At 48.7% G+C, this 24,819-nt stretch overlaps 1 protein-coding gene and 1 non-coding gene across 2 annotated transcripts in view; one reads left to right on the forward strand and one right to left on the reverse strand.

Annotated features, from left to right (window-relative positions):
• The window catches only part of KCNB1 (potassium voltage-gated channel subfamily B member 1), a 103,056-nt gene that overhangs the window by 10,214 nt on the left and 68,023 nt on the right, over positions 1-24,819 (reverse strand). The window lies entirely within an intron of this gene.
• On the forward strand, positions 22,150-22,222 carry TRNAE-UUC (transfer RNA glutamic acid (anticodon UUC)). The gene has a single exon. It is a non-coding gene; the product is annotated as a tRNA-Glu (tRNA).

Raw genomic sequence — 24,819 nt, forward strand, 5'->3', positions numbered from 1 at the left:
CAGACCATTTTCTCCATTTCCCATTGCATATTCCATAATGAATCCTGGCAAAACCTCGTACAATTCTCAAGTCTCGAGCCACACTGCCATGGTTGCTTACACCTCCAGATACTTGCCTCTGCCTGGAGTGCCCTTTCTCTCCCAGCTCTTTTTAAAAATATTTAATTAGTTACATTTATTTATTTACTTGTCTGCTTCATGTCTTAGTTACGTCACGTGGGCTTAGCTGCTCCAAGGCATATGGGATCTTAGTTCCCCGACTAGGCTTCGAATCTGCATCCACTGCATTGGAAGATGGATTCTTAACCACTGGACCAACAGAGAAGTCCCTCTCCTCCACTTCTCCTGGCTGATTCCTACAGCCCATTGAAACTCCAGTGAACCTTCTTTGATCCCGACGTGTAGGTTGAGAACATCCGCCCTCGGGACTCTCACAGCCCCTGAATTTCTCCTTTCACAGCATTGATCTTGCTGCACTGGAATTTTCCCCTTTGTGTCCTGTGATAGAATGTCAGCTGCAGGAGGGCTCAGCCTTGTCTGGCACTGTTGTATTCCCAGTTCCTGAAACCGTGTCTGGCATAGAGCAGGTGCTCCCTAAATAGTTAAGAAAATGAACAAGCAAATGAATGAATGGCAACCCACTCCAGAACTCTTGCCTGGAAAATCCCGTGGATGGAGGAGCCTGGTGGGCTGCAGTCCATGGGGTGGCTAAGAGTCGGACACGACTGAGCGACTTCACTTTCACTTTTCACCTTCATGCGTTGGAGAAGGAAATGGCACCCCACTCCAGTGTTCTTGCCTGAAGAATCCCAGGGATGGGGGAGCCTGGTGGGCTGCCATCTATGGGGTCGCACAGAGTCGGATACGACTGAAGCAACTTAGCAGCAGCACCAAACGAATGAAAAGGAGACTCAGAGAATGCAGTGATGTTTCCAGGGCCACACAACTTGCAAAGATTAGATCTGGGACTCCCAGCTCAGGTCTGTGTGTCTCCCCAAGACATTTTCAAGGACGCAGGAGGTAGCGGTTTCCGGACCATTGAGCCTTGCTCTCCTATTATGGCGTTTCCGCTTCCCCAGCTTTAAAGGGGGATTACAGATGGGGAGTTTTAATCAGAAGGGTCACTGGCGCAGATCCGATTAAGGGGATTGGGAGCAGGCTGATGGTTTTGACTGCCTTCTCTACAGGTAGGGGCCTCTGGTGGGGGTCTGGTGAGAAAATGGATTCAGAAGCCTGCAGGAGGCGCTCATGGGCACAAGAGACAGGAATGTAGGGATGGCAGAGGATGAGAGCATGAGGCTGAGCCAGGCAACAGAGGGCTTCACCGTGAGAAGGCAACCAAGTCACAAAGGTGTAATCAGGGTGCAGTGGCATTGCTGGGGGGTGTCCCAGGCATTATAAACCAGAGGCCTTGGGGCTGAGAAATTTGTTTTTACTTATTTGCCCAAGTGTCCAAATTCGGAGGCTTCACAACAAAATCTAGATGTTCAGATTGCACTTGGAACATCAGATGCTGAGCCTACACATTCAGCCTGCCTTCTCTTTGGCAACCACTTGCCGGCGCTAAGGAGCAACTGCCCCTTTAGACAGGGCATGGGCTCCCAAGGTCCACAGGCCCCTTCACCCATTTCATTATCTGTCAGGTCTCTGTAGGTGTTGGGTTTGCCATCCTGGACTCACTGAAGACAGCGACACTTAACTGACCTGCTACCATATACAAAGAACTTTCCAGACAAGACCTGCATCTAATTGTACAAACCAGGGACTTAGGCGGTCACACTTGCCACATCCAACTCCATCCTTTGCCTCCACATCCAAATCATTGCCAAGTGTTCATTCTGGCTCACAAACATCTGAGATCTGTTCCATCCTCTCCACCTGCTAAGCCATGACCCTGTCCTAAGTCACTATCACCTCCCACTGGACACTACAAACAGACCTCTTTCTGGTGTCCCCAAAGCCACTCTGGCCCATTGTGGCAAAGACTCGTAGACGTCCCCAATATCTATCCTTCCCTTCATTCATTGCAAGAGTTTTAGCGGGACAAAAGGCTACCCAGAATGAAGACTGCCTTTCCCAGCTTCCCCTGTAGTTAGATATGGCCATGTGACTAAGCCTGTCCTATGGAATGTGAGCAAAAATGATGCTTGCCCTCTCTCCTCCTCATTCTTGCTGGAGGGGAGGCAGACGTGACGGGCAGAGCTGGAGCAGCTATCTTGGATCTGACATGGAAGCTAATTCCAGCCATAGACTGGCCCTTTACAGAAAAAGTTTGCCAACTCCTGCTAACATCCATCTTGTTGAAGCCACTGTGCTTTTGGGTCTCATAGTTACAGTCGCTTAGCCTATACTCTGCCTAACTCTCCAGCCTCGGCTTGTTCCACGTTCCGCTTTGGTTTCTCATCTCAGACGCATTACCCTTTCTTTGGTCCCTCGTTGTCTCCCTGATCCTTCTTACCACGAGGACTTTGCCCACGCTGTTCCTTCTGCCTGGAATGTTTTTCCCTCCTCTCTGCCTGGTTAACTCCACATCCTCTTTCTCAGCTCAGGCACTACCTCCTCAGGGAAGCCATCCCAGACCAGGGCAAATCCCTCATCACAGGCACTAATAGTACCACGCCCTTCTCCTCATGATGCTGTCCAAGGGGCAATCTTACAATAACATTCTCCTCTGTAGCATGTAAGCAATGGGAGGACAGGGCTTGTGTCTGATTTTTCTCAAACTTGAGTCCTCAGAGTACACAGTAGGTGCTCAATACATTAGGGAATAAAGGATGTCATTTCATCCCCCAACAACCTGCAGGGCGTGCTGTGTCCCTCTCTCCATTTTACAGTCGGGAAAACTGAGGCTTAGAAGGACAATACCCAAAGCGACAGGAAAGGGGCAGAGGCAGGTTAAACGCACATCTACTAGACTTTGAAGTGTCCCCTCTTTTCTTTAGAAACCAAGGACCATTCCTACCATCTTATCCTACCTGGGTCTGGGTTATGTTTTTTAATATATGCCCTACTTGAACCGTCTCTCCTAGGTGACCTCTCTCTTCCCAACAAGCTCTGGGTTGGGTCTTCCTAACAGTTCACCTAAGTTCCCACGAGCTTTGCCAAAGCAGGAATTCTAGAAGCTGGTGACGTTACAACGTCCTGCCCATCCGAGGACAATGGCTCAGATGGGGGAGGCAACTTGACTCTGATCCTGGTAGAAGGAGGCGGTGATAGGGAAAAATGTGGGGCCATGTCCTTCCTGCCTGAGTGATCGCCAAGCCCTGATATCTGCTGAGGGAAGAGGAGCTGAAGAAGGGACTGTCAGTCTTAACAGTGATGAATGGCATCCATCCATCTCTGCTGCAGAGAGCAGTGTTTGGGATAAAAAACAAGGCGCGTATGAGATGTTAAACCAGGACAGTGTCAACAGGCTCTGCTGAGCCCCAAACCTGTCCCCGTGGCTGCTGAGTCTGGCAGGATGGGGATGGGAAGGATCGTGTCTGAGAGCTTGGCCGAGGTGGCTGGGTTGCTAGAAAAGCTAAATGTGTTAGTCTGGAAGCTGAGATTTTGGGTACTACTCTGGCTAATGTCAGAATGATGGCTCCATAGTGATCATGCTTGACAATAGCCAGATTTGCTGGTTAATGGCCAATATATTTTTTCTTCTACTTTTTTTTTTGGCTGTGCTGCATGGCTTATGGCATCTCAGCTTCCCAACCAGGAATTGAATCTGGGCCCTGGGCAGCAAAAGCATGGAGTCTTAACCTCTAGACCACAAGGGAGTGCCTCTAATATACATTTAGAAAGAGGCATTTGGGTGGTTTGACAATAGTTCTTCTTCATGTAGCATTTTAGTCTTTCTAGAGATTCATATTGAGGTAAAGTGGATGTGTGGATGTTTGGATAGTCAAGAGACCTATGTTTTAATTCTGGCTGGGCATTCTTACAGTTTCCCAGGTGGCACAAGTGCTAAAGAACCAGCCTGCCAATGCAGGACACTTAAGATATGCGGGTTCAATTTCTGTGTTGAGAAGATCCCCTGGAGAAGGAAACAGCAACGCACTCCAGTATTCTTGCCTGGAGAATCCCATGGACAGAGGGGCCTGGTGGGCTACAGTCGATGGGGTCGCAAGAGTCGGACACGACTGAGCATGGGCATTCTCAAGCCAAGTGTCTTCATATCGCTGATCTTTCTCACACAATATCCACTGAGGACCTGCTGCTGCAGGAACGGAGCTCTCAGGTTGACGGGATGGGGCTGCTGGATTCTCAAGTCACCACTCAGAAGAGAGCTGTGCGGGATTGCTACTGGTTCCTTAGTGGAAATAGCACGAGTCAGGAATAAACTTTGACGTAGAGTCATGAAATTGTGTGTTTGTACATCTTGCAGCATAATCTAGGGTATTCGAATCCATCTGGTGGATGCAGTGCAGATTCTTTACTTTGTGTCCTGTGTGCCCAGTTGCCCACCAGGCTCCCCTGTCCATGGGATTCTCCAGGCAAGAATACTGGAGTGGTTGCCATGCCCTCCTCCAGGGTATCTTCCTCACCCAGGGACTGAATCCGCTTCTCTTACATCTACCTGCGTTGGCAGGTGGGTTCTTTACCACTAGCACCACCTGGGAAGTCCTCAATACTCTGGTGTTAACCAAACTATTCCTTGAAGGCAAAGATGAAAGTGAAAATGAAAGTGGCTCAGTCGTGTCTGCCTCTTTGCGACAGTCGCTCAGTTGTGTCTGCCTCTTTGCGACCCCATGGACTATACAGTCCATGGAATTCTCCAGGCCAGAATACTGGAGTGGGTAGCCTTTCCCTTCTCCAGGGGATCTTCCCAACCCAGAGATCGAACCAGGTCTCCCGCATTGCAGGCGGATTCTTTACCAGCTGAGCCACAAGGGAAGACTACAGACAAACATGAATGGCTTACAAAGATCCTCACAAAGAAACAACCGCTTGGAGAGAGTATTAATAATGCAAGCCCAGGTGAATAGCAAGACAAGAGCTAAACTGATGCTTCTCCTCCTGCTGTGAGTCCTTCAGTAGTAACGTGAGGTTAAAAACAATGATGATGTTGCCAGATCGTCATTATCGGGGAGACTCTGTAATATGGATTTTCATCCACTTTCTTTAACAGTGAGCCTGGCTTCACTCATTCATCACATATAAGAAGAAAGCAGGATAAGTGAATTTAAAGACAATGAATGAATGAACTAGGTCCAGTGAGATGGAGGGACTAGAATGCACTGGTTAAGAACTAGACCTGCATTTTAATCCCAGCTTCTTGATTTTTCCAGCTGTGAGATCTTGGACCAGTTACTTAACCTCTCTGAGCCTCTCAATTTCTTCATCTCTGCAATGGGGATAAGCAGTTCCTACCTCACTGAGGATTCACTGAGACAATGACTGGCACACAGGGTTCAGTGAACGTTAGTGGCTCATTTTAAAGAAAAGAAACTGAGAGGAAGACTTCAGCTCGATATGAGAGTGTTCTTTTTTCTTTTTTTTCCATGCCATGTACGTGCAGGATCTTAGTTTCCCAACTCGGGACTGAACTTGAGGTCCCTGCAGTGGAAGCATAGAGTCTTAACCACTGGACCGCCAGGGAAATCCCAACATAAGACTATTCTAAGTTGGGACCTGTTACAATTAGCTATTGCTGTTATTCATTGGAGGGAGGCCAAAGAGTTTGTATCCCTCATACGGCTGTGAAAATTTACACAAGGAACTTCACCTCTCTGAGGCTCAGTTTCCCCATCTGTAAAAAGGGAATAATAATATCAGCATGGTGAGGCTTTTATTAAGATTGACCTCATTCATTTGTTCAATGATGCCATGTACCATTTTAATCTCCAGGGATATAGCAGTGAACAAACTGGGCAAAAATCCCAGCTTGTGTAGAGCTGACCATCTTGTAGAGGGAAGGGACATGCAGTGAACAGCAGCAAGCCAACAGGATAATTTCGGGTGGTGACAGCTGCTAGGAAAAAATGAAGCAGGTCAGTGGGAAAGAAGATGCCCATGAGATGCATTTACTGTAGCTGCTTTGGTCAGGGAGGGCCTCTGTGGGGAGGTGATGTTGGAGTGGAGACTTGAGTGATAAGGAGGAGCTGCCATGTGACCATCAGCTGGAAAAGCACTCTAGGCAGAGGGAACAGCACGTGCAAAGGCCCTGAAGTGGGAACGTGTTGGGCCAGTGCAGTTGAAGCAGGGTGAGTGAAAGGGAGAGGTGGAGGAGATGAGGTGAGAGAGGTCATGAGGGCAAATGCGAAAGGATTTCCGGGCCTCACATCCTAAGCGCAGGACAGATCGTGGTTGTTATTTAGTATTAGCCGCAGCAGTTTTACTGTCACTCGTTTCTTCCTGCCCCACGAAGGATCCGCTTTGGAAAGGAGTCCCTTGGATATTCAGCCAAGGATCCTGTCAGGTCAATTTGGCTAGAATCCCCCCCTTTTAAAAAACGTCTATTTTTATTTATCTTTTAATTTATTTGGCTGTGCTGTGTCTTAGTTGCAGCCTGAGGGATCTTTTTTTTAAGTTGCAGCCTGTGGGACCTAGTTCCCTGACCAGAGATTGAGCTCAGCCCCCTGCATTGGGAGCGTGGGGTCCTAGCCACTGGACCACGAGGGAAGTCCACAGAATCCCCCTTTTCTGCTGCTGTTTCCTCTTAGTGATCTTCCATCCACTGACCCCACCCTGCTCCTTGGCTATAACTCTCACTCGCTCCAGCCGTGCTCAGAGCTGACCCCCGACTCTCTCCTACCGTAAAACCCCATCCACTACAGTGGTCCCCACACTGGTCACAGCGGTCCCGAATAAGTCGGCCTCCCCGTCTTAACAAGTGCCATTGATTTTTTTCCTTTGACGCCTTCCTTCTCTGGATTCCAGCAGCCTCTCATTTTCCCGTCATAAAAGGGGGTCAGCGGATCCCTCGGCACCTTCACGTTTGCTGCTCTGTGGGCCTGGAGTGCCCTTTCCCCCGCCCCTCTCCTCCACACAGTTTTGCTTCCTGACTTCCTTCAGGACTCAGCAGAAATGTCACCTCCTCAAAAAAGCATTTTCAACTTTCCCCAGACTGAATTAAATGCCCTTCTTACGTGTGGCTCAGCTCTTACTGTCCCTGTCATAGCATCTTTCTTTTTAAGGTAGAGGCCAGGCCTTGTCCTTCCCCTTCTTACAGCCGCCCCCACCCTACCCCTCAGGGGCTTCCTACTGCCTTCAAAATAAGGTCCCGTCTCTTATGGGGCTTACAAGACCCTGCTGGATCTGATCCACGTTGGCCTCTCAGATCTCTTCTCCTCTGCTTTCTCCCACACAATCCCTCTCCTCTATCAGTACTAGCATCCAGCTGCCCCTTAACATACCAGGACATTCCTGCCTCAGGACTTTTGCACTTGCTATTTGCTCTCCCTTGAATGCCCTCACTCCAGATTTCTCTATGGCTGGCTCTTTCTTATTCCTCACATTTCCTCCTCAGAGTGGTGCCGCTGACAACTTGATCCAGAGTAAACTCCTCCCTACTCACTCAGTCTCACCACATACCCTTTCACTTTGTTGGGGATGAGCCACAATCTGCAGTCATCTTGTTTATTCATTTGCCCACTCATTTATTTTCTCCTTGCCTACCCACCCAGGTTAGCACTGTGAGGGCAGCAACTGTGTCTGTCTTGCAAGGCTGGATCTCTATTGCACATCATAGAGCCTGGTAAGGAGTTGGCGGTCAAAAATATTGGTGCAATGAATGAATGGATATACTAAAAAATATCGGTGTAATAAATGAATGAATGAATGGATAGATGAGTTGATGGTTGTTGGATGGATGGATGAGTGGGTGGGTTCAGGAACTGTGGCTCCAACTGGACCACCCAAATGCAGCAAGTTTATTGAGTCATCATCCTGTGTGAGGCATTATGGGGAAACACAAGCTGGTATTAGCAGCTGAACATCTAATAACAATGATATGATAATAACAGCTAGTATTTATTGATTACTCATGCTAGGTACTGTGCCAACTGCTTTCCATCGGCAGTCTTATTAACTCCCTAAGTCAACCCTAAGATGAAGACACTCTCATTCTGATTTTGCAGTTGGGAAAAACCAAGGCACAGAGAGGGAAGCCTTCCTTAGCAGGAGGACTCATCTGGACTTAAGGACTTGAGATGGATTCCAGCAAGCAGAGATGGGAGGAGGTATTCCAGGTAGAGGTTACCACAGATGCAGAGGTCTGGAGGTAGGGATTGAGAGTCAGTCCAGTCTGGCTGGGGCAGGTGTGTTCAGAGAGGGAAGGCTGGAAGAGTGGAAGCCAGCACCTGTTGAATACCTACTGCATATCATTTACTCACTCTAGGCTTTTACTCACAACCATCCCCGGAGGTAAGTTTTATCACTTCCACTTTTCAGAGGACCACCACTTTTCAGAGGACCAATCTGAGGCTTTGAGCAGATAAATAACATGCCCAAAGTCACACAGGAGAATTAGGATTGAACTTGAACTCAGCCTTGCCTAACTCTGGTTGTGGGCATGCTGGGTCAGGGGGATAGTCAGGGATCCAGGAGAGAAAAGACAAAGGTAAGTTGTTAACCGAGCAGGTACAAGAGCCAGGCCCAGCATATTATCTCTTCTAATTCTCACAAGTACCTGGGAGGTAGATATTTTTGTAGGGTGTTTTGTTTTGTTTTTTTTTTCCTGCACTGCACAGACAGCTTGTGGGATCTTAGTTCCCCACCCAGGGATTGAATCCAGGCCTTTGGCAGTGAAAGCACTGAGTCCTAACTACTGCACCTTCGGGAAAGTCCCATGTAGTTTTTGATGTTTAAGACTTTGAGTAGGCTGTTCCAATGAGTGGCCAAAGTATTGGAGCTTCAGTTTCAGCATCAGTCCTTCCAATGAATATTCAGGGTTGATTTCCTTTAGGATTGACTGGTTGGATCTCCTTGCTCGTCCAAGGGACTCTCAAGAGTCTTCTCCAACACCACGGTTCATCTATTCCCCTGGACACAATGATTGGTTTAGCAGTGTGGGCCTGACTCAAACCGGCTAACCGAGTTTCATTCTGGGATTGCTTCTGAAATTATTAGGAAATAATTTCATCAGAGACTGCTGAGTTGACAGGATATCCACCTATGGGGGTCAGAGAGTAGTTTTTGGCCCTCTGGAAAGGACCTGCCCAAGAATACAGCCAGTGTAGGGGGCTCCATGCTAAGAGGTAAAGGCGGGTTTCTGATGACACTAGCTGAGCAGCTGGATGCAGCCTTTCCTGAGATCATTCCCTGGACTTTGAAATAACATGAACCCATCAGTGCCCTTTTTTGATCTGGGTTTCTGATTCTTTCAAATAAAAAGTGACTGGCTAACAAAATTCTTCTCTTCACTTAACAGGCAAGAAAATTAAGATTCATGGAGGCAAAGTGACTCGCCCAGGAGCACACAGCCAGAAAGTGACTGAGTCGCACTGAGATACAACACAGACGTTGCCTGGCATCCAATAAGTCCTCAGTAAATGCCAGTTCCCTTCTCCCACAAACCACAGGGTGGCGGATGGAGGACTGGAAGAGATACACCATGTGGAGCTCCCAGCTGCTGTTCAGGTTCCAGATTCCATCTGGAAACCTCCAAACTGTGCTGGGGTCTGGTAAGAGTGGGAACCAAGGCTTAGGAGTTGGCAAATAAAATGAATCAGCTGCCAGGATGTCAGTGTTTAAACAAAACTCCTGAGATTTCCAGTCCCTCCAAAAAATGCCATCTGAGGGTCCTGGCTGCAACCCAAGGTTTCCAGGGAAGGGCCCAGAGTCCTAGCACTGAAACTTACACTTACTAGGTGTGTCCACAGAGAATGGTTCAGCATTGCCAAGGATTCTGTGGCCATTTGAACTTTTCAGCTTTTCTTTGGAGCTGGACAGATAATAAAGGGTTTAATCTGCAAGCTCTGACACTGGACCGAAGTTGGGCTGTAATCCTGGCTCTTGCCAGCTGGGTGACCTCTGGTACATTACTTAACCTCTCTGAGCCTCGGTTTCCTGTTGTATGAAGGGGACAGAGATGGAAGAAGAAATCAGGCAAATCGGGTAAAACCTTTTAGTTCAGAGTTTAGAATCTCTTTAGCATTGGGGCCACACAAGTGAGCACCAGGTAGAGGCTGAGCCCTGGCGTGGACAATCATACCTCTCTCTGAACCTCAGTTTTCTCATCTGTAAGGTGGGGTTCAGGATAGTCTCCACCACACAGGTGTCTGGGAGGCAGGGATGAAACCATGGGGGAACAGGCACACCCCAGACTGCCACTTGGTACTGGTGAAGGGCGAGTGGCCGTGCCAAGTGCGAACTGAGACCCCCGTCCAACTGGAGGGCTCCGCCTGCCTACGGGTGGGTAATGTGGGCCCACACAGTAATTATCTGCCAACATTTATGTCCCCTATGAACTCAGATTTCCAACTTCTCAAAAAAAAAAAAATGAAGCTCTGGCTCCTCTGAGCCCATGTTCCTCTGTGAACCCCAGGCTAGGGCTGAGCGCCAGCTCGTCCAGGCCTGAGCTTTTAAAGTCTTACAGGCGGCCCACGCAAGTTGTTTATGAGGCCTGCTTGGCCTCTGCAGGGATCTTGGTCTGTGAGCCTAGGAATAAATCATTAGAAGTGTGGCCAGCGATGAAGGAAAGGTTCAAACAGTGCCAAGGAAGCAGTCATGGGCCCCTTAAGGACGCTGGGTCTGCAGCTGGGCCCGTGGGATACTCTAGATCAGGGGTGTGGGGCTGGAATCCTTGCCCGCTCTAGCCCCCCACCACTCTGTGCTATGGTCTGCTCTTCCTGGTCGTGCTGTGGCTTCCTTTGTTGTTCAGTGGCTCAGTCATGTCCGACTCTTTGTGACCCCATGGACTGCAGCATGCCAGGCCTCCCTGTCCTTCACTATCTCCCGGAGTTTGCTCAAACTCAGGTCCATTGAGTCGGTGATGCCATCCAACCATCTCATCCCATGTTGCCGCCTTCTCCTCCTGCCCAGACCCCTCTTTGCATTTTCTTCCATTTCTAGATCTCCCTGATGCCCTCCCCCCAACCATTCTCCGCTCCTCATCCTGCCGATAGAACAAAGTAATAGGATTAAAAAAATAGGGAGGGGAGGAGTGACTACTTTAGGGCAAGTGGCCAGGGAGGGCCTCTCTGAGGGGCTGACATTTGGGGGCAGATCTGACGGATGCAAAGGAGCCGGGCATGGGAAGACAGGCAGACAAGGTGTCCCAGGGAGAGGTGACAGGAAGTGCAAAGGCCCTGAGGCAGGCAATAGATTGTAAGAGGAAGAGAAAGGAGAGCTATGTGCCCAGAGCTGGGAGGAAGGCAAGGGGTGTTGGAGATGAGGTCCTAAAGAGAAGTGAAGAAAGCCTTGAAGACTCGAGAGGATGTTTAGATTCTGAGAACACAATAAGCCACAGAGGGCTTCTCAGCAGGCTAGTGGCATGGCCTCGTGTAGGTTTTTAAGACCCTCCAGCTGCATTTGGTAAACAGCCTGTGGGGAGACTGACATGGAAGCAAGAATTCAACTGAGAGGACCTGGCAGGTGTCCAGGTGAGAGATGGCGGTGGCTGTTGAGAATACAGAAAACAGATTCAAGGCATATTTTGAAGGTAAAACAAACCAAATTGCCAATGGCTCAGACATGTGAGGTGAGGGAAAGAAGAGTCAAGAAGGAATCCCGAGTTCTGTCCTGAGCAACCAGGAGGCCGGTAGCAGCCATTTCTGAGATGGCAATAACAGGGAGGAACACACTGGTGAGGCCAGAGGAGCACCTGGGGCCAGGGCGTGATGGGCTGTGAAGACTGGCTGCGGGGTCTGCAGGAGACCCTGCAGGTAATGGGGAGCGATGGAGGGCTTTTGAGCAACAGCAGAATAGTCATTCAGGCATTCAGCCAATGTTTATGGGACAATGATCCATATTCGGGCTTCCCTGGTGGCTCAGATGGTGAAGAATCCGCTTGCCATGCAGGAGACTCGAGTTTGATCCCTGGGTCGGGAAGATCCCTTCCAGGAAGGAGTGGCAACCCACTCCGGGATTCTTGCCTGGAGAATTCCATGGGCAGAGGAGCACATTTAACTTCCAGACAACGATGCTCCTCCCGACCAACAGTGGATTCTGGGGCACAGATCACCTTCCTGAGACCAGAAGAAGGATAAGCCGGATCTCACCCGCTGCCATGGCTTCCCTTCCCCTCCTCTATCCCCTGCTTTAGGAGCTGAAGTGCATTTAAAAAAATCTTTATTTCCTCACTGACTGTGTCCTACCTTCTGAAAGCTCCATGAATATAGCGACCACCTTTATCACTTCTGTGTCCGCAGTACCTAGACCTGTGCAGGCACATAGTAGGTGCTCCATGACTATTTATTGAGGAACCACATTTTTTTTTTTTAAAGCCATCTTTTGTTTTTTAAATTCATTTTTTTGGCTGTATGGCATGTAGGATCTTAGTTCCCTGACCCGTGCCCCCTGGAATGGTAGCGAGAATTCTTAACCACAGGATCACCAGGGAAGTTCCCCCACCCAGTCCGCCGTCTTGAAGGACCAAATGAGAAACTATCAAATGCTGGGTTCAGGCCTGGAACACAGGAGACGTTCAGCAAATGGCAATGAAGATGCTCGGAAAATACAGGCATGCTGTCTGTCAGTCCTGGCCCAGTGTCTGGTGGGTCTTGAGGCTTCCCCAGGGCAGGATGGGCCTGAAGGGTGGGGACACAGAGGTAGCCTGTGACCCACCCTCCTGGGCCCCTGTCTCGGTCCTGGACAGGACAGGTAGGCGTGGTGTTTGCACTAATCCCCCTAAGCAGCCGGACATGTAAGGATGTGTAATCCGAGCGTCCTAGCCTTCCGGCTTTAGCCTGACCTTGGCTGGGCTGACCCAAGTCAAAGTGGACTCCCTGGCCCCCCGAGGCCCCCCAGAGCTGCGACCCTGCACACAGCCAGGGACACAGACTAAAGGGAGCACTTCTCTGAAGGCAGAGGGTGACGGGCTCATCCAGGTGCCCACCCCGCTCCACCCCGGCCATTGTGGGGAGTGTGGCTCTGCACCCCTCCCCCATGCCCGCATCTCTACCAGAGTCCTCCCTGATGCGGGAAACACTGTACAAAGACACTGTGTCAAGGAAAACAAGAGGAATCCATTCATTCATCTGACAATCGTTTTTTTAGATTTTCTTTTTTGATGTGGATCATTTTTGAAGTCTTTATTGAATTTGTTACAATACTGTTTCTGTTTTATGGTTTGATTTTTTTGGCTGAGAGGCATGGGGGATCTTAGCTCCCCAACCAGGGATTGAACCCACACCCTCTGCATTACCACTGGACCACCAGGGAAGTCCCCTCAGCAAACATTTATGGAGCCAAAGCTACATGCCCAGCCCTGTTTGAGATTCTCAGGACACAGAGTGACCAAGACAGACTTTGTCTTCAAGACTCTGACATTTGGGTGTGGGGAACAGATATTAAATGAGAAAACATAAATTAACAAGGTCACTTCAGGTACTACAAAGAAAATGGGTTAATGGAATAGAGCGTGACCAGGTGTGGGGAGGGTATTGGTAGCTGTGGTGGTCAGGGAGGGCTTCTTGAAGGAGGTGACATCTGAACTGAGGCCTGAAGGAGAAGGTTACAGCTGTATGAAGATCCAGGAGATGAGTGTCCAGTCAGAGAGAAGAGATTTTAACCCCCATTAAGTTATATAAATTGGCAACATTACTTCTATTTATTCGGTACTTACTATATGCCAGGCCCCGCTCTAAGCAATAAGTTGTTTAACGCTCAAAACGACCCATTTTTGTCATCTCATTTTATGGATGAGAAAATTGAGCCACAGAGAAGTTAAGTACTTTGCCCAAGGTCACACAGCTAGCATACAGCAGAGCCAGGATGTGAGCTCAGCTCCGCTCTATCATCCAACTTAAGAGTTGTTCCCCATCCCCGGAGCACAGGGAGGATAAAAATTAATTGCTGCACCAGGCCCTTTGATCTCTGTCACCTGCCTGGCCCTGCCTCTGAAGGCCACCCACTGGTTTCCTGCCACGTACATCTCTGTCCTCCTTCCCTGATGTCACCTATCCACCTCCAGTTCTGGGAGTGGCCATAGGACCCGGGCTGGTCCAGTCAGCATATTCCAGCCCTCCTAGACACAGTGACTGGCTGAGTGATGGACATGTGATACAAAATGGGCCAATGAGAGCAAGCCATGGGACTTTGGATATCACCCTGGGCCTGGAGAGGAGCAGTTCTTTTTCCAAGGGGAATATCTAGCTGGGAGATGGGAGGCCTGGAAACCCAGAGAGCTTGCCTGAGAATGAAGCTCATCCAGGGGAAGGCAGAGACCAAAGATGGAGAGAGACTAAGTTGCAGTGACAAGTCCTCACAATATGGTTCGAGGGCCTGTTTATCTGGGCCAGAAGCCAGAGCTACTTCTGGACTTTCCAGCTGCTTGAGCCAATAAATCATCCCTCCCTTTCTTTTCGAGCATAAGCCAGTTCGTATTGGATTTCTGTCACTTGCAACTGAAATCAGAATATTTTTTACCTCCTAGAACGTCCTCCCTTCTCTTTTCCATAGCTATCAATAGTTTTGTTCTTCCTACCACCAAGAAAATAACCATCACTGTCATCATCAATAAAATCACTACTTTCATTAATACTTCTTTTACCACTGCCAGTAATAACACCATCATCACCACCATGAACGTGATCACTTCTGGGGCTCTTATTGCTCCTATGATAGGTGCTAGTGTTACTACAATTGCCTCTATTAACGTCAGACTTTCCATCTGTAAATCTCTCCCTAGTTTACAAAGCATTTTCCTTTCAAAAATATTTATTTTATTTATTCATTTATCTGGCTGCTCCGGATCTCAGTTGCAGCTTGCAGGATCTTCGAACTTCCTCGCAGCATGTAAACTCTTAGTTGCGGCATGTGGGATCTAGTTCCCCGACCAGGGATCGAACGCAGACCCCCTGCATTGGGGAGCTCGGAGTCTTAGCCACTGGCCCACCAGGGAAATCCCACAAAGCTCTTTCATAATCCATGGCAGGGGCAAGGGCACTGAGGTTTGCAAAGGTGATGGGGTCTGCCTCCAGCCATAGGACAGGCTACTAGGCTTCCATTCATTCATTCCCTCATCTACTCATTCATTTATGGAAGAAACGCCATTGACTGCGTTGTGTGTGAGGATGGGTTCCACTAGATGCTGGGGTGCAGCGGTGAGCACAGACGTGGTTCCTGCTCTCACCGAGCTGCCAGTCAGGGAGACATTTCAGAAAGCTTCCTCGCAGCCCACACAAGAAGTCTGGCCAGGATCTTCTGCTCCTACTCAGGGTTCTGAGACTGAAGTGGAGGAGCCTGGTTTGCAGGCTGACTTGATGGACTGCTGTGGATCGTACCTCTTACCTGAGCTGTCTTAGCCAACGGACCCAGCCTCTGAATATTTCTCCCCAACTGGACAGTGAATTCCTTGTGTGTGTGGGAGGGGGTTCTGGAATATGGGGGCGAGGTGGGGAAGGAGCCTGACTTTGTTTCTCTGTCTGTACAGTGTCTAGTATGGGGCTAGGCACACAGCGGGGGCTCAATAAACGCTTATTAGTGGATTGTTTTTCAGAGGCGGACCTAAGCCTCCTTTCTTCCATCCTTTCATCCATCCACTCAATTTTCTATCCATTCATTCATCTACCGCACATCTAATTCCTTCCTTTCACCTATTCTCCATTCTTATATTCAGCCAGCCAGCCAGCCACTTACCAGTTGACATTTATGTGTCCACTCATCTATGCAACCAGATACGGTTCCTCTTCCTCCCTCTCACTGACTTACTGTCTACCTGCTCGTTCTTCCACCCAGCTCTCCATCTGTCAGTTCTCCCGCTTTCCTTCTCTCTCTTTCTCATCTTCCGTCCCTCCCTTCATCCTTTCCTCCTTCCACTCATGGTGCATTTTAAAATTCATCCATCTTCTATCCACTTTTGCAACATCCAATATCCTTTGGTCTTCTACCATCCATCCATCCATCCATCCATCCATCCATCCATCCTTTCCTCTCTCTCATTTCCTATATTTGTGTTTGTCTCCATCTTTCTTTTCCTCAATTATTCATGCATCCCTCAAGCATGTCAGGCCCTGTGGCAGCTGCCATGGGTAAGGTACTCACCACTTGATTCCCTCCTCAGAGAAATCACAGTTGAGCCGGACCAGTGGTTGCTAAGGACCAGGCTCCCTTACCTCGTCCCTACAGTCTGTCTCCTGAGCCCTCAGCCCTCCAAGGGACCCCAGCTCACATCTAACCATTTTTTTTTTTTTGTCTTGCCTGTGTTTGGAATCTTCCCTAGAGTTCCAGCCCACAGCCCAGGCAGCGATTACAAACACAGCTACTTTCTCCGGCTGTTCCTAGGGCTGTTAAGCCCTGCCTTCAGAGAATACAGCCCTGGGTGGGGCGAAATTACCACACAGCTCCGTGCACCTGTGTGCCAAAACAGTACCACGCTGCTTAAGCACCTACTGTGTACTGGCATGATGATGAGTGTAATGAAGAAGATGACCTCAAATTTCAGAGCCTGAAGAAAGGCCTCCTTGGTTCAATGCTTCCCTTTTACCTGTTCTAGGGTAAGAGTCTAGGATCAGCCCAGAGAGGGGAGTGACTGACCAAGGTCTCCAGGCCAGTCTGCGGCAGGGCCAGGACTAGATTAGGGGTCTCTGACCTGGTGCTCCATCCCCTCTCTGATTGATCCCAGCCTCTGCCCACTTTCCTTGGGCAATTTAGGAGGATTCCAGCATCCAGGTTTTTGCTCTGGCTATGCCTCTTCTCAGCCTCCATCCCTAGAATGTTAACATTTTCCTGGCTCTTAGCAATTTGCGATGAGCTTGCAAGATTGAGCAAATAAAACCTGATTCTCTCAGCCACTTTTGAGGCACTCCGAATTCCGCCAGGACTTCTTATCTTCCCTGACAACCCAGACCTACTCCCTTGCTTCCTTTTAGAACCCTTCCTTCCAGCTTCCTAAGGAGTGCTCCGTCCCTCCCCCTCCCTCACAGCCAGCCGGGGTTGCAAACGAGGTGGCCTGTGGGACCCAGGCAAGAAGTGCAAACAGCTCCAGTCGGCTGGATGTAAAATTCCCGTAGGGAGGGATGCTCAAGCTGCCTCTCACCAGCTCCTGGAGGGAAAAGAGGTGGTCCAAAGGCGGCCTCATTTTCTGACTTCTTAAGAGAAGCAAACAAACAAACAAGTCTAGTTTTTCCCCATGAAATCTTCCAAATTGTTAATGCTGGCAACTAATTAAAATATGTAAATACAGTTCAATTCAAACAATACACTTTAGCAGGCTAGATCTGCTTCTTCCTTCACAACTTCATCTGGTAGCTGGTTCCCTCCTCCCCCACAAACTGCCACAGAGAGCTTTGCTCCAAGAAGAGCTTACTGCTTTGAATACAAATGACATAATCATAACAGCAGCAACTACCACAAATTGGATAGTCAAACACTCAAATCACCCCTATGAGATACTGGTGTCATTTTGCAAATGAAGGAAAAAAAACACATAAGAGGCTCAGAGAGGTTAAGGAACTTGCCTAAGGTCACACAGCTAAATGACAACCTGGATTTGAGCCCAGGTCTGTGTGACTCCAAGATGATGACCTAGCCTAGTGGTGGTGGCAGTCCTCTGGGAGGCATTGAGAAAACTGTGGGTGGGCAGGCATTTCTGATCGTCACATTTGGGGCTGGTGTTCAGTGAGTGGGAGCTAGGGATGGGAGAAGCCCGGTGATGCACAGCCTTGCATCAAAGCCTCATCCCACCCCCAATGCCAATGCCAGTTTCTCTCTTCCCCCACACTGGCAGCTATTATTGTGTGCCAGCTGTATGCCAGGGATTGAGATCCAGCCACACAATAAGGTAGGTCCTATTAGTAACACCACTTTATAGGTGGGAAAACTGCAGCTTGGAGGCGAGTGGATGGTAACTTGACAAAGGTTATATGAAGTGGCACCAGGGCCAAGACTAGGGTGAAAAAATTTAAGGGTACAAAGCTGAAGTCTCCCAAAACTCAGAAATCAAGATACATAATATCTTAGCGCACTATTTTAGAAAATCATACTTAATGCAAAAAAAAACGCATGATGAACAAAATATCTATATCTTATATAAAGACAGGATCTGCCATGTTGAGCCATCTTGGAGTTTGAAAGAAAAGAAAAAATCAATAATACTGATCCTGCACTTTTGTACCTTGCTGGCCTCACCCGAGCAGCTGAGTCAGGGTTCGAACCCAAGGCCATATTAATGGTACTCTGTCTCTCTATCACTAGCCTCAGTAAGGCGAGGAGTGGGGAGGCCAGTCTTCTACCCGCAACTCTCCGGGGCTTGATTGCAACTGGTTAAATTATAGGCCCCAGAAAGCCGAGATGTGTAAGCCGAAGACAGACAGGCCTTTAATTAGAGCCAGGCGGGTGGGTGGCTGGCTAATACTAAGTTCCGTAATAAGAGCTGTATTTTTGAATTTGCTGGCTTGATCACACACATTCTGGAGGCCTCATTGGAAACCTGTTCATAGAAAATAGAGTAAACAGCTATTTCTACCCTGGGAGAAGGAAAAGCACTCTGCGGCAGGGTGACTGTAACAAGGGTGGGCTCTGAGAACAGTGGATCCGGGGTGAACTCCGGCTTTGCAGCAGACCTGCTGTGTGACCCTGGGCGAGTCAAAGCCCTCTCTGAACTTCTGTTTCCTCACGGGAAATGAGGAAACACGGGCATGAGAAAGGTCTACCCTGGAGGTGGTGAGGATGAGTAGAAATAACACACAGTAGGTTCACATGCCTCATGGGTTTGTTTCCAAGGATAATTACATAAGATGAATCATGAATCATCATCCTTTACTCTTAAAGATCCCTAGCTTTCAACTGGGAGGACTTAAAATCCGGAAATTCTAAAGGCAAGAAGTGAAGTACTTTATTTCGGATGAGATCTCCCTCTTGGAGACCGGGAGGTGCATGTCTAATGTGGAGGCGGGGCTCGTTTGGGAAAGGTGAAAGGATGAAGGAGGAAATAAAAGAAATTTTCTTTTTCTGTCTTTTCCTTCTCAAGGGAGAGAAACCCAGTTGTTATGCATTAGCCGCTTGGGTAAGAAAGTCTGTTCGAGTTAAAAGTCTGGCTCATAGGGACTTCCCTGGTGGTCCAGTGGCTATGACTCCGCATTCCCACTGCAGGGGGTCTGGGCTCGATCCCTGATGAGGTAGCTAGATACCACCTGCCGCAACTGAAGCTCCTGCGTGAAGACTGAAGAGCTCACATACCACAGCTACGACCCAGCACAGCCAAAAAAATAAATCAACAAAATTATAAAAAAAAAAAAAAAGGCTTTAGCTCATAGAAGCACTCACTATGGTTCTGGTTCTAAGAAGCAAGTGCAGGGGTTCCAGACCTCGTGAGCTGCCATTTCTGGTTGTGAGCACGCAGGGGAGCTGGTTAATGTCCACAGGGCTGGTCTGGAGCAGCTGAGAATTCACGGTGGAGTCAGCCAGGGGCCGCTGACTTCATGGGAACAAGCCTGGTTCAGATTGGTCTAGGAGGACATTTCTGCTGGTATCGTCTCCTTTACTTACAAGGCTAATTGCCGAGGATGTGCACAAATTGGAAAAAAAAAAGTAGAGAAGCTGCTGTCAGTGTGCCAGGCCCCTGATAATGTAAATGAAGTGTAAACAAGCCATTAGGTTGAGAAGAGAAGGACCAACAGATAAGAGTGGCCTTCTGCTTGGAGACTGGCTGTTGGCTGGAGGCTGGTTCCAGTGATTCTGCCCAGAAGGCCTGGAAAAGTGTGAGGCTGTCCCAAGGATGGGGGGGCACTCGGGCACCCAGGGGGCAGAGGCTGGTATGCTGGGTGACCTGAACGGCACAAAACAGGGCTGCTTATGATTTCTCCAACTTAGACTCTGACTCCATTTTACATCTAAACACCTCAAATATCTTCCACCAGTGCCAAGGTTTAACATATCCCGAATTTTCCAGTAATGCAACCATTGACTGAAACAGCTGGAGAACTGTACTTTCATCTGTTCAGAACTTTACTGAGAGATACTCACGACATTGGAAAAACCACGCGGCTGATGGCAACGCCACTCGTGGTATTTGGGCTGCCAGCACACCTGTGGCTCCGTTTTTGTCTCTGTTGCACTCGGAGCGCTTCTATGTATAGGGTACGCACCTGACGCTTCATCGTGTTTTCTGGAGTCCTTGTCGTGACCAGGCATTTGTATATTGAAATGCATACAAGTTTAATATAAATTATTTTCCTTGTAATTCTCCTTTCTGCTAAAGTTAGGGCATTATGTGTATTGATTTGGCTGGGGGATGAGTTCTGTACATAGGTCAAGTATATTATCTACCTCTTTTTCTTTTTTTTTTTTGACTGTGCAGCATGTAGGATGTTAGTTCCCCAACCAAGGATCAAACCCTTGGGAGTGCCCCCTGCCGTGGAAGTGCAGAGTCTTAGCCACTGGACTGCCAGGGAACAGTGAAAAGTGAAGTCGCTCAGTCGTGTCCGACTCTGCGACCCCAGGGACTGTAGCCTGCCAGGCTCCTCCGTCTGGGGGATTTTCCAGGCAAGAATACTGGAATGGGTTGCTGTTTCCTTCTCCAGGGGATCTTCCCGACCAAGTCAAGTGTATTAGCTATGACTTTCATTTAGTGGTGAGGAGTTCACAGAATATTCGTCATATAAAGGGGGCTTGGATTGGTTAGGGGGTGGGGCACCATTACCCTGAGTGATGTGTGTGTTTATACATCTTCCCTTCTCGGGGCACCTTCCATGACCCTCTGCTGCCTCCCTGATGAGAGCACGTCTCTTTGCTCTTGCTTTCAGGGCCAGGCTGAGGAGGGGGCATACCCTGTACCACTTCGAGGGTGAACATCTTAAATTTTACACCCTGGGCGCCTCACTCTCTTCCTGGCCCCGCCAACATGAGTTTGAATGTTTGCAGGATGAGGTGCAATGCCCATCTCCACCGCTCTGCTAGGAGATACAGTGCAGTGGAGCCCAGTCTACCATGTTTATTGTGTTCATCGCCAAACCTGCAACTCCTAGCACTGTGGTGCCTGATGCACGGGGGTTGCCGGTTGAATGAATGAAGGGCTGGTATACTGCATATATACCTAAATAAAAATGCATAGATTTGAACTAAAGATGATCAGCTCTGGACCAGACACCAGGTCTGCAAAAGCAAGTAAGACCCAACTGTCCGTCCTGTCTAGGCAGCAGAGGGACAGACACGCAAATCATTGCAAAGCAGTGTGAGAGGGTCCAGGGGAGGGGGGAGCCCACTGCCTGGGAGAAACCGCATCCATCTGGGAGTGGGAGGAGGGAAGACTTCTCACAGGAGGCACCACTTGAGTCTTGGGAGAGAACAGTTGCCAGGCCGCCCTCCCCATCCAGTCTAACCCATTTTATGGCTGGGGAAACTGAGTCTGGTTCTGGGTCCAGCTCTGCCACGTGTGACCTCAGCAAGTCTTTCCCCATCTTTGGGCCTCACCCTCCCCATATGTACAATGAATGACCTTCAGAGTCAGCCTAATTTTGTAGGACAGAGGACTCAAACCAGCAGCCCTGCTGATGACAGTTACCTGCTTGATGCCAGGATGCATTTGAACTGATGAACTACACCTGAGGCTGCAGGAGGGTTAAAAGCTTTCCAAATTAGATGCCAACAGTTTAGATTACACCTGAAAACTCTGGTTTTCACCCAGATGCAGTTTCGCTCCCCAGGGGACAATTGGCAATGTACCCCCAGCGGAAGGTCTTAGTTGTCACGGTGGTTGTGGGGTGGGCCTGATACTGGCCTCTAGTGGGTGGAGCTAGGGATGCTGCTAAACATCCACAATGCACAAGACAGCCCCCCTCCCCCACAACAAAGGATTCTCCCACGGAACTGAGGTTGAGATGCCCTGCCTCAAAATCAAGGCCTTTTTCTGGGCCACACCAGTCCCACTGGATCCCATTGTTCTTTTACTTGGCAATTAATCACCAGCTTTTCTCTGTAGTCTCGAGTTGTTCTGTTTTGTTACCATGCTTTCTGCCTCCAGGTCTGGGCTCCCTGCTAGCCTCTAGCTCCCTGAGAGCATGGCCTGCCTCTCCTGCTCACTCTTTGACTTCTCCGGTTCAAACCTTGAGGCAGAGGTCTTCCCTGGTGGTCCAGTGGCTAAGACTCTGTACTTTCAATTTAGAGGGCCCAGGTTTGATCCCTGGTCAGGGAACTAGATCACACATGCCGCAACTAAGAGTTCTTATGCTGCAGCTAAGATGCAGAGCAGCCAAATAAATAAATATTTCACCCCTCTATGCCTTTCTGGTGAAAACTGAGCCCTAAGTTTACATCTGAAGCAGAAACAAAGCTGCCTCTCTCCTGCTTCACTCTGCACTTGGCACAAGTCAAAGTGTTAGTCGCTCAGATGAGTCCGACTCTTTGTGACCCCATGGACTGTAGCCTGCCAGGCTCCTCTGTCCACGGGATTTCCCAGGCAAGAATACTGGAGTAGGTTGCCATTTCCTTCTCCAGGGGATCTTTCCAACCCAGGGGTCAAACCCAGGTCTACTGCATTGCAGGCAGATTGTTTACCATCTGAGCCACCAGGGAAGCAGCATCTTTTGCATGAAGGCAGCCAGAAACAGACAGAAACAAATGAGCTGTGTTCCAATAAAACTTTATGGGACAGTAAAATTTGAATTTCATATAATTTTCATATTCTCTGAATTGAGATTTCTTCTTTGATATTTTTCAGTGACTGAAACATGTAAGAACCACTTGTACCTGGCAGGCCATACAAAAACAGGTGGTGGGCTAGACTTGGCCATAGGCCCTGGCTTGCTGACCCCTGCTCTGGACATTTTGTGTGTATTCATTCCTGGGATTATTATGAACTAGACATGTTATTAACAACTGAATTTTCAGATTGGAAATACAGGCTCAGAGGGGCTAAGGTCCTTGTGCCAGGTCCACCTGACCTCAGTTGTGAGAGATGGTGGTGAGATTTGGATTCAGGCAGAGCTGGATTCAGAGCCCTTTCTTAACCACTGCACCCTCCTGCTTTGTGGGGGCCCCACACGCCTCAGATGTATATACCGCATTTCAAGAACCAGTGACCTCTCCTTACTGAGAAAGAAAGAGAAGAAACATATTTGATATTGCATAAGCCACATCTATTTGTGTTTCTACCTCAGCAGCCAAATCTGTATTCTCCGTAAGTAATTCTTAGAATAGTTGGGGGGCTACTGAGTAAGGTGTTTGATAACGGCCTTTCTGAGAGGAAATGTTTGAGCTAAGATCTGACTGTGAGGAGGAGCTGATCATGGGAGGTGGCCCCAGGCAGAGACCAGTAAGTACAAAGGCCGTGGGGTCAGAAAACCTTTCAGAGTTGAGATGATGCGTGCATGCTCAGTTCTGTTTGAGTCTTTGCCATCCCATGGACTGTAGCCCACCAGGCTCCTCTGTCTATGGGATTTTCCAGGCAAGAATTCTGGAGTGGGTTGCCATTTCCTACTCCAGGGGATCTTTCTGACCCAGAGATCAAACCCGTGTCCCCAGCATTGGCAGGCAGATTCTTTACCTCTGTGACACCTTGGAATTACTGTAGCTTCTAATTCACATCCCACCAACAGGCAGCACTATGATCATCCATGGGGGTCTCACTCCTGTGGTAAGTGGTTTGATTCTCATCTGAGAAATAAGATAAGAATAGTACTCTCTTCATAGGGCTTTTGTGAGGATTGATTAATGCACACAAAGTTCTTAGGATGGTGCCTGATCCATAACAGGTGCTGAATGTATGGTGGATCTGTTTCCTGCCTTCTTTGAAAAGAGCTGACCTCTGAACTGCTTGATCCTTGAGGTCAGAGGGGACCATCACCAATGACTTAATGTGCAAGAACAGCTTTCTCATGTGGAAACTGTCTATCTCTTACAGTTTTCTTGTCTCTTTTTCTACTCCATCCACCTCACCCATCCTTCCTTCCTTCCATCTACCCATCTATGTACTTACCCACCATCTATCCATCTATCCATCCATTATTTAGCCACTTGTTCATCTATAATTCATCTACCTACCCATCCACATATCCACCCACCCATCTACTAGGCATCCATCCATCTATCTTCCTACATATCCATCTATCTATCCAGCCACCCAGCCAGCCAGCATTTATGGAGGGCTTGTGCCAGATTCTGGGGATGCAAAAACTAAATAAACTCAATCTATGCTCTTGAGGAGCCCAAAGTCCCTTAGGCACATAAGTACCTAAGCTGCTCTGTAAAACATGACAGAGTATAGTTTGAATTTCTGCCACCCCTACCACTTCCCTCACATGACCTCAAGATCGTGACTTTACCTCCTTCAACCCTTTCTCATCAGTAAAACAGAAGAAGTAATGTCTATCTCCAAAGATTAGATGGGACCAGAAAGATAAATTACTTTTTACAGAGCCTGGCACTTAATAGGCATTTAAAATATGGTACCTATTACTCTAAGTGGAAACCCAGGAAGGTTTCTTGGCGGCTTCTGGGCTTGACATAAAAGGATGGAGAGAATATGTGAGAGTTGAGAGGGGAGATGGGGCGGAGGGACTTCCCCCGAGGCCCAGGAGTTAAAACTTCACCTTCCAATGCAGCGGGCACGGGTTTGATCCCTGGTTGGGGAACCAAGGGCCCACATGCTGTGGGGTGTGGCCAAAAATTAAAAAAAAAAAAGAATAAAAGGAGGGGAGAGGGGATTTTAGGCAGAGGGTACAACAAGAGCAGAGACGGGGGCTCCGGGGCTCATAGACGGGCCAGTGGACCAGCAAGGCTCCGGTTTCCCTC

This window comes from Giraffa tippelskirchi, chromosome 13 (assembly GCF_054371585.1).
Source record: "Giraffa tippelskirchi isolate mGirTip1 chromosome 13, T2T-mGirTip1v1.2.pri, whole genome shotgun sequence".
NCBI lineage: Eukaryota > Metazoa > Chordata > Mammalia > Artiodactyla > Giraffidae > Giraffa > Giraffa tippelskirchi.